General features: G+C 48.1%; 1 long non-coding RNA gene across 1 annotated transcript in view; it reads left to right on the top strand.

Annotated features, from left to right (window-relative positions):
* Positions 1-13,247, top strand: part of LOC122174089 (uncharacterized) — a 33,853-nt gene extending 20,606 nt beyond the window's left edge. The window contains exons 2-3 of the long non-coding RNA XR_006175436.2: positions 11,187-11,395; positions 12,725-13,247. This is a non-coding gene — a long non-coding RNA (uncharacterized LOC122174089). The remainder of the gene's footprint in view (positions 1-11,186; positions 11,396-12,724) is intronic.
* Positions 13,248-14,794: the final 1,547 nt, after the last annotated feature.

Genomic DNA, 14,794 nt, shown 5'->3' with positions numbered 1-14,794 from the left:
GCCAGGTCTTCATCAAACAGGATGGGATGAAGCCAAGCAGAGGTGATGGAAAGCATTACTCCTGGCCAAGGTCAGGGTGGATGTGAAGGGGGAACTGTGATAATCAGCGTCTCAAAAGGACAATTGGCACTTCCCTGTGGGGCTCAGGTGACCCCTCATCTTGCCTGCTGACCCATGACAGATGTGTAACAGCCTTTGATTGGCACACTGCCCTATCCAATACCATCCCTTCTCTGGACAGCAGCAACCAATAGCATTTGCTGACATTGCTACAGTGGGCCATCCCTTGCCACTAGACCACAGTATTTGACTTGGCTTCCAGTGGCTGACCAATCACAAGAAGGCTTGTTTTTTTCCTCCGGACTAGGTTCTTGTTATTTGTGCATCAACAGTGAAGGAGTACAACAGATCAGTGCCAGGGGCATGGGGCGACCAGATGTCCCGATTTTATAGGGACAGTCCTGATTTTTGGATCTTTTTCTTATATAGGCTCCTATTACCCCCCACACCCTGTCCCGATTTTTCACATTTGCTGTCTGGTCACCCTAAGTGGGTAGCAGTACTAACCAAGCTGCAGAGATGCAGGATGCTGTACCCCCAAATTAGGAACTTCCTTTGGAACGTTGAGATGGTGGCACATTTTCTGTCTGAAAGCCTGTTCTGCTCCCATCAAAGTCAACGAGAGCTTGGCTAGTGACCTCAGAGGGAATAGGATCTCACTCTGTTTATCTCACCTTTGATCAGTGGGCCCAGATTAATGAACCCACCTGGTTCATCTCCCCATCTTTGTCACTGATAAAGATTACCTGCCTTGTCTGGTTCCAGCTAGAAAAACGCAGTGGGCACAGCAAGGTGATACTAAACAAAAATGATTTAGGGGTATGGAACGGCTTCCATATGAGGAGAGATTAATAAGACTGGGACTTTTCAGCTTGGAAAAGGGACGACTGAGGGGGGATATGATAGAGGTCTATAAAATCATGACTGGTGTGGAGAAAGTAAATAAGGATGTTCCTAGACAAATTAGAGGATTGGGTCAAAAGAAACCTGATGAGGTTCAACAAGGACAAGTGCAGAGTCCTGCACTTAGGACGGAAGAATCCCATGCACTGTTACAGACTAGGGACCGAATGGCTAGGAAACAGTTCTGCAGAAAAGGACCTAGGGGATACAGTGGACGAGAAGCTGGATATGAGTCAACAGTGTGCCCTTGTGCCAAGAAGGCTAACGGCATTTTGGGCTGTATAAGTAGGAGCATTGCCAGCAGATCGAGGGACGTGATCATTCCCCTCTATTCGACATTGGTGAGGCTTCATCTGGAGCACTGTGTCCAATTTTGGGCCCCACACTACAAGAAGGATGTGGAAAAATTAAAAAGAGTCCAGCGGAGGGCAACAAAAATGATTAGGGGGCTGGAGCACATGACTTATGAGGAGAGGCTGAGGGAACTGGGATTGTTTAGTCTGCAGAAGAGAAGAACGAGGGGGGATTTGATAGCTGCTTTGAACTACCTGAAAGGGGATTCCAAAGAGGATGGATCTAGACTGTTCTCAGTGGTACCTGATGACAGAACAAGGAGTAATGGTCTCAAGTTGCAGTTGGAGAGGTTTAGGTTGGATATTAGGAAAAACTTTTTCACTAGGAGGGTGGTGAAGCACTGGAATGCTTTACCTAGGGAGGTGGTGGAATCTCCTTTCTTGGAGGTTTTTAAGGTCAGGCTTGACAAAGCCCTGGCTGGGATGATGTAGTTGGGAATTGGTCCTGCTTTGAGCAGGGGGTTGGACTAGATGACCTCCTGAGGTCCCTTCCAACCCTGATATTCTATGATTCTCAGTGTTATTTACTCCTTCTCATAACACAAGAACTAGGGGCACCAAATGAAATTAATTGGCAGCAGGTTTAAAACAAACAAAAGGAAGTATTTCTTCACACAATGCACAGTCAACCTGTGGAACTCCTTGCCAGAGGATGTTGTGAAGGCCAAGACTATAACAGGGTTAAAAAAAGAACTAGATAAATTCATGGAGGATAGGTCCATCAATGGCTATTAGCCAGGATGGGCAGGGATGGTGTCCCTAGCCTCTGTTTGCCAAAAGCTGGGAATGAGCGACAGGGAATGGATCACTTGATGATTACCTGTTCTGTTCATTCCCCCTGGGGCACCTGGAACTGGCCACTGTTGGAAGACAGGACACTGGGCTAGATGGACCTTTGGTCTGACCCAGTATGGCTGTTCTTATGTTCTAACCCATTAATTTTAATTTGGATGGGGAGTGAAAGAGTTAGCAAAAGGATCCCCAAAGGCATAGGGACAGATGTTTGAGTGAGCGCAGCATTGAGGAAGGGGAAAGTAGAGTAACATAGGTCTAGCTGTGTTTTTCCTGCCACCTCCATCATCCGTCCTGAGCAGCTTTGGCATCTACCCCAAGCATGGAGAGTACGTCTACACTGCAAAGAAAAACCTGCAGCACCAAGTCTGAGAGCTTGAATCAATTGACTCAGGGCTTGGTCTGCAGAGCTAAAAATACCAGTGTAGATGTTGAGTCTCAGGCTGGAGCTTGGCATCTGAGAATCTCTCCCCTCGCTGGGTTTCAGAGCCTGGGCTCCAGCCCGAGCCCGAATACTCACACTGCTATTTTTATCCCCACTGCCCCAGCCCTGCAAACCTGAATCAGTTGACACAGGGTTCTGAGAGTCAGTGCTGTGGTTTGTCTTTGCAGTGTAGACACACCCGCTGGGTTGAAAACTCATAATGATTGAGAAATGAGGAAGCTCAATACTAGTCTAAACCATCTGCAGCTGGGAACAGCTGGATCTAAAACCATCTGGATCTAGAAAACGCCTGCTCTTCAAGACTCCTGGACCTGCAAAATGTCTTGGCTCAGGAAATGATCTCTGCACATTCCTGGGGGCGGTGTGCCTTCCTGGTGGCAAATGGGATGAAATTGTTTCATTAGCTAAACCTAAAATTGATAGATCACACCGTCAGAATCAGAACTGGAGCCAGCACACTCAAAAACACTCCGTTAGGAAAAGGCCAGATGGCACGCATCTCATCTAGCCTCTCTTGGACCTCATGACCCTGTACTGGTTCATACTTGCATATCAGAACCAGTTCCAGCACACACACACACACACACACGAGATTCTTGCAAGGAAAGAATCAGTAAATAAGTGTCTATGCTGCCCTTCTAGCTCACTGGGAGGAACTTAATACCGGGAAGACGCGCTATTCGGTCACACACCAGAACCAACATATGCAGACAAAGGACAGAGGGGGGAGGGAGGGACTCAGCCAGCTGGAGTCTAGTCCAATTCACAACATCAATGGGAAGGAACTGACGGGAGCCGTAAATGACACAAACCCAACATGACAGTCACAGCTGGATTGTCTTCCTCGCTGAGCCTCCTGTCCTCCTTGCGGAGTGCTGACATAAGCGTCTCCTGCCTCTCTGGATGCCAGACTCCTCCCTGATGTCCCCCTCCCCCAATGCAATAATCCAGCTCCAAACGAGGCTGTTTTTTTATGCGAACTGGCCCTTGTCAGAGCAGACGTCTGTGCCCACTTGACAGTGCCTTTTGCCAAACCACCCTGGCACTAGCAACCGAAGGCCTCTGCTGACCTTGGGCGACGCCTTCTCCTTTCCAATCCCGTTATCGCACTCTGCTGGATTGCCTGCTGCAGCAAAACTCCCTTAATGTCAAGCAGAAAAAAATGGATCGCACTGAAATGCAGGGAAATGAATTCCAAAGCTATTATAATGGAAATAGTTTAACTTCAGTCAACTTTAGCATTAAATCCTTAATAGGCAGCTGTGGTATATATGGGATGCCTCCTCGCCATTTCTCCTTCTGGAGCACGGCATGCTATTAACTCTTCACCCTCCAAGACACGTTCAACCTCCCATTTCACTCTGCGTGTTTGCGTGTTGGAGGCAGTGCTGCTCCGCACGGCTCTCCTGGATCCCTGCAGAATATTATTAACGCGCTTTGGTGTGAGCCATATTCCCCTCCCCTTCTCATTTTACCCTGGGTGGAGAAAGAAAATATCCCAATAGCTTATGCTGTATATGATGCCACATCCCAGCTGTCTCCTCCTGCAGCTGTGCATGGCATTAACTCTTCATGCTCTGTGACTCATTTTCATTCCCTTCTTCGGACGTGCGCTGCTCTGCACAACCAACATGTGTTTAGAGTGCGGTACTTCATGTAATGAATGGAGATTAGTGAATCCAAGCAAATAGTTAATAACGTGTGTGTGTGTGTGTGTGTGTGTGTGTGAAGTTTCATTTATTCTTCAAGACTTTGATTCTCGCAAAGGCGTAGGGCGTATTTCTGTGTAGCCCTGACCCCTGTGCGGTTGTTTACCCCAGCGCAAGCTGATTGCAAAGGTTGCCAAATCCGGGTTGTAGCAGTGTCACTCCCACTTTGCATCGGTGTTCACGACTATACAAGGTGCAGGGCAGTGGAGATTTGGGCCTGTAGTGTCCAAAGGATTCATAAACCAGACGAGCCGCTTTTCCAGCTGTGTCCCCTGTCGCCTGCACCTAAATGCACTAGCTATATTTGTAAGCACCTCTCGTTGAAAGTGCACGCGCTCTTATTTGCATGCGCAGCTGGCCATTTTACCCGTGCCAACAGATGCTGGGTGCACATATACAGCCTGACCCAAAGCCCATTGAAATAAAGGAAAAGACTCCCATTGACATCAATGGACGAGGAAAGGACCGATGCAAATTTGGCCCTCTGTTTTTATTTAAATTGTTGGGAGGGGAGGAGGCTGAATCCCAGTATTTTGCATTGACTTGAAATTAACCTTTACATAGCATGTCGTTCCCCGAAGCTTTCAGTGTTGAGGAGCTGGAGATAGTGATGGAGAGAAGATTGAAACACAGAGAGAGAGCGTGCCCAGTGAGACAAGACAGAAGCATAATGTCCTGGACAGATCCCGGTGGGGCTTTAGGACAACCAATGGAAACACAGTCCCTGAAATTTCCATGTCAGGTTTCACCCAAAACCTAGCCCATTCGGAGCAGGACACTTGAGACACATCAGCCTTTACCCATGCCAGGCCCCTCTTCACTCTTTCATTGCCAAAGCCCTTCTGCACATCCCTGTATGACAAGCCCCTTTTGCCTCATCTCCTGGCTTTCAGCTCCTACAGCCTCCCTTCCTCAGACCCACCTCCCCTTGGACATGAGCAAACCCTCCTGCATAGAACGCCCCATGCTAGCCTCTTCCCCTGACAATAGTTACTCTAGCCCTGTTTTCAGTGGGGACAATCTCTTCCCCTAGCTAGATGGTGTAACAGGGCTCAGGCAGAGTATCAGGCAAACATTGATCTTAGCTTGGCCCCAGAATACACAATGGGTTGTGTTTCAAGGATTGCCCGAACACCACAAAACCCAGACTGTATCCAAAGTAAGGGTGAAACAGAGATGGGTCTTTACCCTTGTGTTTGCTACAGACCAGCAAAAACTGTTAGCTCGAAACAGGGAGAGGTCTCCAGACTCCCACAGTCCCCTTGGATAACTCACGATCTCACCTCCCACTGCCCATCTGGGAAAGTCAGATGGAGTTAGATGACTCTCCTCCCCCTCTGTGGAAGCTGGCACTCTCTGACATGGTCCCCAGGCAGCTGAGGGAGGCTATGTCTGACCCTATGTGTGAGTGTGAGTCTTAGTGATACACAGGATGCCTGGGTCCCAGACAGACAGGATTAAGCTGCAGCTTTTGGGCTAACTCCCGGGATTTCTCAGAGGTATCAAGGGATGGTAATAATTAAAGCTTAGGCTCCTTGCTACAGCTCCCATCTGTGCTGATTGCTCCTTCATTTCCATACCTTCCCACCTGGCCCCCCCTCCCCGATCTATCCTCTAACGGCCGTCTCTCTCTGGAGACATGAGCCTGACAGCGCCCAATGACGAACGGCTGATCCCGTAAATCACAGAGCTCTTAAACCCATCCTCATCCCCTCCGAACACATCCCTTCACTCTGGATGATGCTGTGAGCTCTTTACAAATCTTTCAGTTGCCTGGTTACCAGGTTCATATTGATGACAAATGCTGGATGACAGTGGGTTGAAAACTGCTGCGCCCAACATCCAGTCTCTAGCTTTCCTCATGGCCAGCCTGTTGCCTTTCGTCTCCCCAGCATTGTCTTCAGACTCTTCTGTTCCCAGTACGTTCCCTGTTCCCTGCAACTGGCCTCTTGCTTCATGTGTTGAGTCAAGTAGTTTCTGTGGTCTCCACCTTCCTCGGCTTGAACGGCTGGTCACAGTATCATGGACTAGATCACTCCCAAATACTTCAGGTCCCAGTTGTCTCATGGCAGGAGGGTTCTTCTGGAGCACCTGATTTCTTTTTCTCCCCTGCTGCTGTCTCGTGGTATCTCTGAGGCCCAACAGAATGGGCTCCTACTCCTGACCAAGGCCTGTCTTTTATCTGTGTTCGTACAGCACCCATAACAGGTGGGCTCCCGTCCTCATTGGGTCCCTCGTCACTACTGTAATGTAAATGAATAATAATAATAGGAAGGCTTCGATTTTTATCAGTGAATGTCAGTAAACACTGATTTCGCTGTACACACCCAAACTGATGAAAAAATGTCTCCAGTAACGATAATCAACATGTATAGATAGGCGAAATAAGGAGAGGATTGCTTGAGAACTTACTGGGGTTTGATTTAAGGATCTGTACCTTTTATATTGTGACAGGCCATGTTGACAGTTTGTGTTTTAATGGTTATCAAGCTTTCACTGTTTGATCTCAACATCGATAACAACAATAATTATTGTCTGACTTCTTTTTAGTGTCTCGCCCCTCCCCATAATTTCTTGCAACTGCGAAAATTGAAATCAGTAAAACGTGAAGAAAATGCTTAAAAATAAACGTCCATATAATCCATAAAATGAAAAGAAAAGAAAATGGAATTCTGACAAACCCGATAGTAATGTACATGTCTCACAGCTTCTGTCAGGGAGTTATCAGCTCCAAGGCTTCATTCCCATATAACTCATACTTAGAAAAAAAAGATGACCTTGCCCCCGAAAGCTTACAGCCTGTGTTTGTACAGCACCTAGCACAATGGGGTCCTGGTCCATGATGGAGGCTCCTAGGTGTTACTACATTACAAAGACTAAAATAAAACTCTAACATCCAAAGTCCTTTCTGTCCTGCACTGGAAGAGGATTCTCTGTTCCACTAATCTTCAGTGCCCTTCTGTCCGTTTGTCTCTTGATGGGCAGGGGGTCAGTGGTATGTGTGTCTCTGTTTCTCTAACTGCAGCCCTCCTGCCGACACAGCATGGCCAGTCCCTCTATTTCTCATCTTTAAAGACTTATCTGCCCTATCCTGCCCCCTGCCCAATGATACGATGAAGCCTCCGCTACCCTCGACTGTCTCATGTTCAGACTTACTCTGCAGTCCATAGTGGTTGGGTGGAGAGGGTTGTCTTCTTGAGAGCTATGAAATAAGAGGCTGTCCAGCTAGAGTGTAAATTGACCAGAATATATTTCATTCACCCAGTGTCGGATCCCCAAGCTTTTGGATGAATATGTGCTTAACTATTTATAATTGACCTTTGCGCAAAAGAACATGAAATTTTTATAGCCCAAAGCTTCATTTATTAACTTTACTGGAGTGTAAAATATTGCTGTTTGCTATAAATTTATACCAGGACAAACAATATATATGCTAATTAGTGGCTGTGCAGCCATTCGGGTGAGTATCTGCTTGCTGGTCATTTTCAACAGGCAAAAGAGAAGATGGAATAGACAAATGACAATTGAGTCGTTTGATACTCAATTCAAACAGTGAAGTCTGAAGTGGTGAATTAATGGCGTTCATTATAAATAGTCCATTTCCTTTTCATTTCCTTTATAAATTAGTCCAGGTAACATGCTGTGTCCCTGAGAGAGCCGCTCGTAGGCAACCTGCTGAGATGCACCTGCAAAACCTGCCACTCAGGAGATCTCTGTATTACGCCTTTACGCTGTTTTTCACCTTCCTTGTCTCCAGCCATCCCTCTTTTCTTTCATCCCTTCCCCCTTTGTCTACATCCATCCCTTTTTTGTTTACTTTTATCCATTTCTTCCCATATCTGCTTCCATCCCTCTTTTTTCTTTCCTTTTCTTCTTTCTTCCTTCATCTCTTTCCATCCTTCTTTCCTTTCCTTATCTTGTCATCTACTGGCTTCCCCTCTTTATACCATATATGGACCAAACCAATCTTTTTAGACCTTGGTCTAAACCTATGGGTCATACTCCTAAAGCACTTCAAAAACCCATTCCAGTATAGAAAACAGTGCAGAGAAATACAAGCGCAATGCGCACAATATCATGCTGATAAATTGGCCATTTCAGTTTTGACAGGCAGCCAGCAAACATAGGGAGATAGGACTGGGAGAGACCTCCTGAGTTACTGAGTCCAGTCCCGTGCTGTTGCAGGCAGCCCCGTCATATCATCCCATTCATAAACTGATCAGGCTCCATCTTAAGACTAGCTAGGTTCCATGCCCGCCTATTCCTATTGGGAGGCTGCTCCAGACCCTCCCTCCTCTGATGGTTAGAAACCTTCTTCTAAGCTCCACCCTCAATTTATTCATGGCCAGTTTATCCCCATTTGTTCTTGGACCAACATTGTCTTTTAGTTTACATAGCTCTTCTCCCCCCGATGTAATTATAGACGGCAATTCAATCCCCTCTCCGCCTTGCTGTTTGCTAGGCCAAACAAGGCAAGTCCTTTTTGTCTTCCTGTGTAAGCGAAGCTCTCCATTCCCCAGATCATCTCAGTAGCCCTTCTCTGAACCTGTTCAAGTTTGAATTTATCTTCCTGGAGTCAGAGTGACCAGAACTGTACACAGTTGCACTGCTTTGTACAATGGCATTAACATTTCTCTATCTCTACTGGAAATACTTTGCCTGATCCATCCTGGGATTGCATTTATCTTTTTCACAGCCCCCTCCCATTGGTGGCTCAGAGTCATCCTGTGATTGACCAATACACCCAGGTCATTCTCCCCCTCTCTCATTTCCAAAGGAGGAGTGATAAGGAGAAAAGCTTTTCAGAGATGAGTAGGGGAGTATGAGGGCAGTATCTCAAATGGTCCAAAGTCCATGGCTGCACCTCGAACCCTGGGACCTCTGGGCCTATGGATTGGTCTCTAAGATCAGCATGTATATGGAGGTAAGGAAATGGAACCTGTTCCAAGAGGGGTATAGACTATTGTCCCTCATGTCTGAGGCTGGGTAAAGATCATGTGATGTTATGGCCAGATGGACACAGAGGCTGGCATGGGTCTCAGGTGACACTCACAGAAATCAGCGTTCATAGAAACCCTCCTGGACACTGTCTACAGGCTATAGCCTAAGCCATGAAGACACACAGTGGGAAGCAGCCAAAATTATAGTTGTGCTCATTGAGAGCGTCATCTGCATGAATCATAGAACAGAGGGAACGGAGGAACAGAGCAGCAGCAGATCAAAATATAATTAGGCATCATGTGGAAAGGGAAATAAATTTCCCCTGGCTTCAGATACAAGTGATTGCCAGTGTTGCTTGTAAGTACCCCATGAGCACATCTGAGGCAGGTACTGTCGTTTGCTATGGGTTTGGGCAGCACCTAGCGCAGAGGGGCCTTCTCCCGGCTGAGGTTGCTAGGTGCTCCCAGAATATAAATGAATCATACTACTCCAGGTCAGCCTGTAACATGCAGGAATTGGGTGGGTGGAGAACGTGGGTATATCTGTATTATCTGTATGACTGTTCTTTGTGACTCAGCCTACCCAGTCCTGCTATACTGCTCCCTACTCGGTCTCAAAGAATTTAGTTATTTCCAGAGACTCTCCTTGTGCTAAAATGACAAGGACTGGTGCCTGAGTGTGTACCTTTGAATAAGACACTTGTTAAGGACTATCAATAAGTGAATAGGATGGGCCCAGGCTGAACAATGGGGAGGCGGCTGCCAGGGGGAAACCAGTTTTCTCCAGCTTGCCTGCAGTGAGCTAGGGGAAGGAGAAGAAATTCCCCAAGAGCAGAATAAAGAGACAGAGGTGTTGGCACAGCCCTTTAAACCCACAGAGGCTGAGATGTTTTGGGGAGAGGCTCAAAGGGGCATATTTCCTGAGGGAGAGATAGGGTTGCTGGCGTCCAGTTTTTGACCAGAACACCAGGTCGAAAAGGAACCCTGACAGCTCTGGTTGGCACCACTGACTGAGCCATTTAAAGTCTGGTCAGTGGCACAGCAGGGGCCCGGGGCTAAGGCAGGCTCCCTGCCCACTCTAGCTCTGCGCGGCTCCCAGAAGCAGCCGGCAGGTCCCTGCAGCACCTAGATGTGTGAGCGGCCAGCCCAGGCAGGCTCTGTGACCAATGGGAGCTGCGGGGGTGGTGCCCGGGCGCGGGGTCAGCATGCGGAGCTTTCCTGGCCACCCAAGCATCTAGAGGCTGCAGGGACCTGGCGGCCATTTCCCGGGAGCCGCGATATGCGCTGCCGGGATCCCGCACCCAAACCCTCTCCCACTCCCCAACCCCCTGCCCCAGCCCCGAGTTCCCTCCTGCACCTAAACTCCCTCCTGGAGCCTGAACCCCACGCCCCCCCCAAAACTGCACCCCCACCCCACTCCTGAACCCCAAACCCCTCATCCCTGGGCCCATCCCAAAGTCCACACCCCCTCAGCCAGAGCCCTCACCCCCCGCAGCCGAACCCCCTGCCCTAGCCTGGAGCCCCCTACTGCACCCCAAACCTCTCATCCCCAGCCTCACCTCAGAGTCCACACCCTCGTCCAGAGCCTGCACCCCCATCTGGAGCCCACACCCCCTCCCACACTCCGAACCCCTTGGTCCCAGCTCGGAGCCTCCTCCTGCACCCCAAACCCCTCATCCCTGGCCCCATCCCAGAGCCTGCACCCCCAGCCACAGTCCTCACCCTCCAAGACTCCAACCCCAGTCTGGAGCCCTCTCCTGCACCCTGAACCCCTCTTTTCTTGCCCCACCCGGAGCCTGCACCCCCAGCCGAAGCCTTCAACCCCCCCCACACACACACCAACCCCGGCCTGGTGAAAGTAGGTGAGGGTGGGGGAGAGCGAGCAATAGAGGGAGGGAGGAGAGAGCAAGTGGGGGTGGGGCCTCGGGGAAGGGGCGGGGAAGGGGTGTTCGGTTTTGTGTCATTACAAAATTGGCAACCCTAGGGAGAGGGAACACTTCGGCCTGCCTGACCCACCAAGCTAAAGGACTCTGGCTGCAGGGGTCAGAAAGGAGTCTCCATGATTTGGAAGAGACACCTGAACCGGAGAAGAGCTGCCCCGGAGAAGGGACCTGGAACCCTGGAAGTACGCTGACCAAATCTCAAAGAACGCTCCAGAGTGGTGAGGAAACAGAGGCAGGGAATGGCATACAGGTATTTATTATTTTGCTTAGATCTGTATGTCTCTTGTACAGCCTAAAGTATAGAGTGATTGTTTTGCACAGTCTATTTTCTTCAACTACCAAATACCCCCAAAGGGTAAATCCTGAGTGCTCACAACTGCAGAGCTCTGGGAAAGGGTGTGTTTAAGCCATTGGGGTGCATTGGTCCTGGGGGGGGATTAGGGCAGTTGGGTTATGGGGTCCCACTTCCAAGGAGGGGTATCAGACAGGAAGTGTGCCAGAAAGGCCGGAGATGGTGAATAGAACCTATCCAGGGACTGAGGGGAGCTAAAAGCACATGGGCCCATTGTGTGGGTCCAAACACAGCAGTCTGGTGAGTGTCCAGCTGGGGGAGCTGGGCCAGGGCTGGGACATGGCGCTAGGTACCACCATGCATGTAAGTAAGAACCAGAGAGCAAATATAATTTTCACCGGAGGTTCCACCGAACATGCAGAAGCAGATGTGCTGAATCAGCATCTACTTGACTCACCCCGTCACCATGCCACTTCCCAAGTGAAGCCCACCCACTTTTCATGCTCTGTGGTGTGCCTGCAAACCCACTGGCAGATGATCTGCTGCCTTGCGCCACAACCGCCACCCCGCAGCTGACCTTCTGGTGCTGTGGGCCCTGTGCTGTCAGAAGGTAGCAAAGACCCTGTGGAATAGTGCCATCTGGTGGACCTATTGGGCTAGAGCCGTAGTTCTCAACCCACAGCCCGTGGGCCACTCGTGGCCCAATCAGCACACAGCTGTGGCCCATATGATATCCTCAGGGCCATATAGGTAGTATATGTATGGCGTGGATGTGGCCCACATAACACATAGAGAGCTGCATGTGCGGCCACACTGGTAAATAGGTTGAGAACCACTGGGCTAGAGAGAGAGACACAGGACTTAAAGGTCTGAATCTGGTTTCATCCATTATTAGAGCTCTCTGAGTGTTTCCCCTCAAAACATTTTTGAGGGGAAACGTGTTTTTTGCAAACAGAAAAATGTCAATATGGAAACAAAATGCCCATCCGGAGATGTTGGGACATGGGCAGTCTGACCTAGTGGGTAGAGCCAGGAACAGGAGCTGGGAGTTGGAGCCAAGAATCAGAGCTGGAGTCAGGAACTGGGCAAGGGGGTAGGGCTGGAGCAGACTGAAGTGGGACAGGAACAAGGCAAGTGCTGACCTGGAGCAAGTCTGGGAACAAGACAGGAGCAGCGCTTGGAACAAGGTAGGCTCAGGAGAGACTGCAGCAGCAAGTGTAAACGCTGAGCGGCTGGCAACCTGCCGCTGCTGCTTTGCTTAAATGCAGACCTGTTGTCTCCTTGCAGTCAATCAGATGGACCGGCCAATCAGGTGATTCTGCTGCAACCTAGCTGGGCTCATTACCCAGCCTGAGGGCTGAGCCAGCTCAGAGTCATTTGAGGGAACTCTGGCCCATTGTTCCTGATAGACGTGTGAGGTGAAGCCTGATGAGGAGCTCAGCCATGTGAGAAAATGCAACCCTATGGCACCCAAACTACAATTCGCAGGAAGCACCACGGTGGCCCAGGAGGACACAAATTAATATGAACGCAACATAAAACATTCAAGCGTTTCCAGTTTGAAAGTTTCCAGAATTTATCATTCCACCAGAAGTTTTGGTATTTTGAGTTTTATCCGGATGCAGGATGAAAACAAACATTGGCATCTTGGAATTTCCCACTGGACAGCTCCATTTTCATCAGCTCTATCCATCCAGTTGTTATAATTGTTCAATAAAAGCATTTCCCTGAAACCACAGACTCCCTGTTTCCAGGAAAATAATACAAGCACTGCTGTGAATCTGAATTTTTAAGATAAACGTAAGACAAAATAAACAATTACAAAATAGTTATTTTTCTAAAACAAAAATATTAGTCCCTCAATCTCCTGGAGTTTATGCAGCTTAAAAGAATAGATTCATTTGAATGATTTTTGGTTCTTTATTTGTTTTCCCCCCCATTAATTGTAATCGATTGTAAATGAACACAAATAAGTGACTGGAGCCCCAGGGTTTTCCAAATCCTAAAATCTCTAGTCTTCTGAAACCACAATTTCAGCTTAATTCCCAGTCAAGCAAATTAAAAGGAAAATTGACTGTTTGGTTAAAGCTCAAGACTGGGATTGAAAGGAAGGGTTATCCAGGGGTGAGGGCACTTGCCTAGGAGGGCCATATAAGTACCTTCGATAGATAGAGTCAGGTGACTTGGGTCAATTTCTACTCTCTGCTACAGACTGTGTGTGTGACCTTGGGCAAACTCCTTAATCTCTCTGGGCCTCTGTTCCCTAGAGGTATACTCCTAATAATAGTACTTCTGTTCTTCCACCCTTTGTTTGAGTTGTTTATTCGGATTGGAAACTCTCCAGGCAGATACTGTCTCTCACTATGTGTATATACAGTACCTGGCACACCTGATCTCGACCAGGGCCTTCAGGTGCTACTTGGATATAGATAATAATAACCAGACTAACTGGGGCTTGGAGCCTCAACAGTAGCAGCAGCTGTGGTTGTATTTGCTTTGAGCTCAGAACAGACAGTTCTTTGTATACAAAGGAGGAGTGGACATTGCTATTCTAGTCCCAGCTGAGTGGAGGAGTAATTTGGACAAGGTTATTTCTCAGAGCTGAGGGTAGCTCCTTTCCCAGGCTGTGCTATTGCTGAGACTTCAAACAACAGGCGCTGCGGTTTGGGTGGGAGCTAGGAGAGAAAGTGCTGGTCTGAGCAGAGATTGCCGGCGTCAGGCTCCCACGGTCTTCAGAGATTATATTTTAAATTGCTGACCGCTAATGGAAACCATGGGCCGACTGCTCAGCCTGTGTAACTCCAACGGAGTTACATCAGTAAAGGATTTGACACTGTACAGAGTATGGCCAATCCCAAGTGTTCAAAATCCTGAATCAGTCCCTTCAAAAATCATGAGATTGTCTTAAAATCATAAGGTTTTTTTAAACATTATTTGCAGTTCTTTGTGTTTATCTTCTGACTTTTGAACCTTTCGGATACACTGGGGTTATGTTTTCAAGGTTTTCTTTGCACTCAGGAGGGCTAGAATTTTATTTTTTTGATGTTTTTAAATGAAAGCTGAGAGTCTCATCCAATCACATGACTCCAGGTGCTCGTACTTTAAGCAAAAAAAGACTAAAATATGTTGGCAACACTGGTGGAAATATTTGTGATTTTTGTCTATAGATGAGTGAATACCACAGACTTTTTTTTCCTAACACCCTATAACGGTTGATGTGATTTTTATTATTCTTCAGATATTAGGTGAATTGTATCAGGCAATTTGGGGATAGCAGTTCTCTTTCTAGTGCACAGTTATCCACATCACCACAATCTTCTGGCAGACTCAGCAAGGAGGTGAATGACCAAATGGCAA

This window comes from Chrysemys picta, chromosome 18 (assembly GCF_011386835.1).
Source record: "Chrysemys picta bellii isolate R12L10 chromosome 18, ASM1138683v2, whole genome shotgun sequence".
Taxonomy (NCBI): domain Eukaryota; kingdom Metazoa; phylum Chordata; order Testudines; family Emydidae; genus Chrysemys; species Chrysemys picta.
This window is presented reverse-complemented; position numbering and strand designations above follow the sequence as displayed.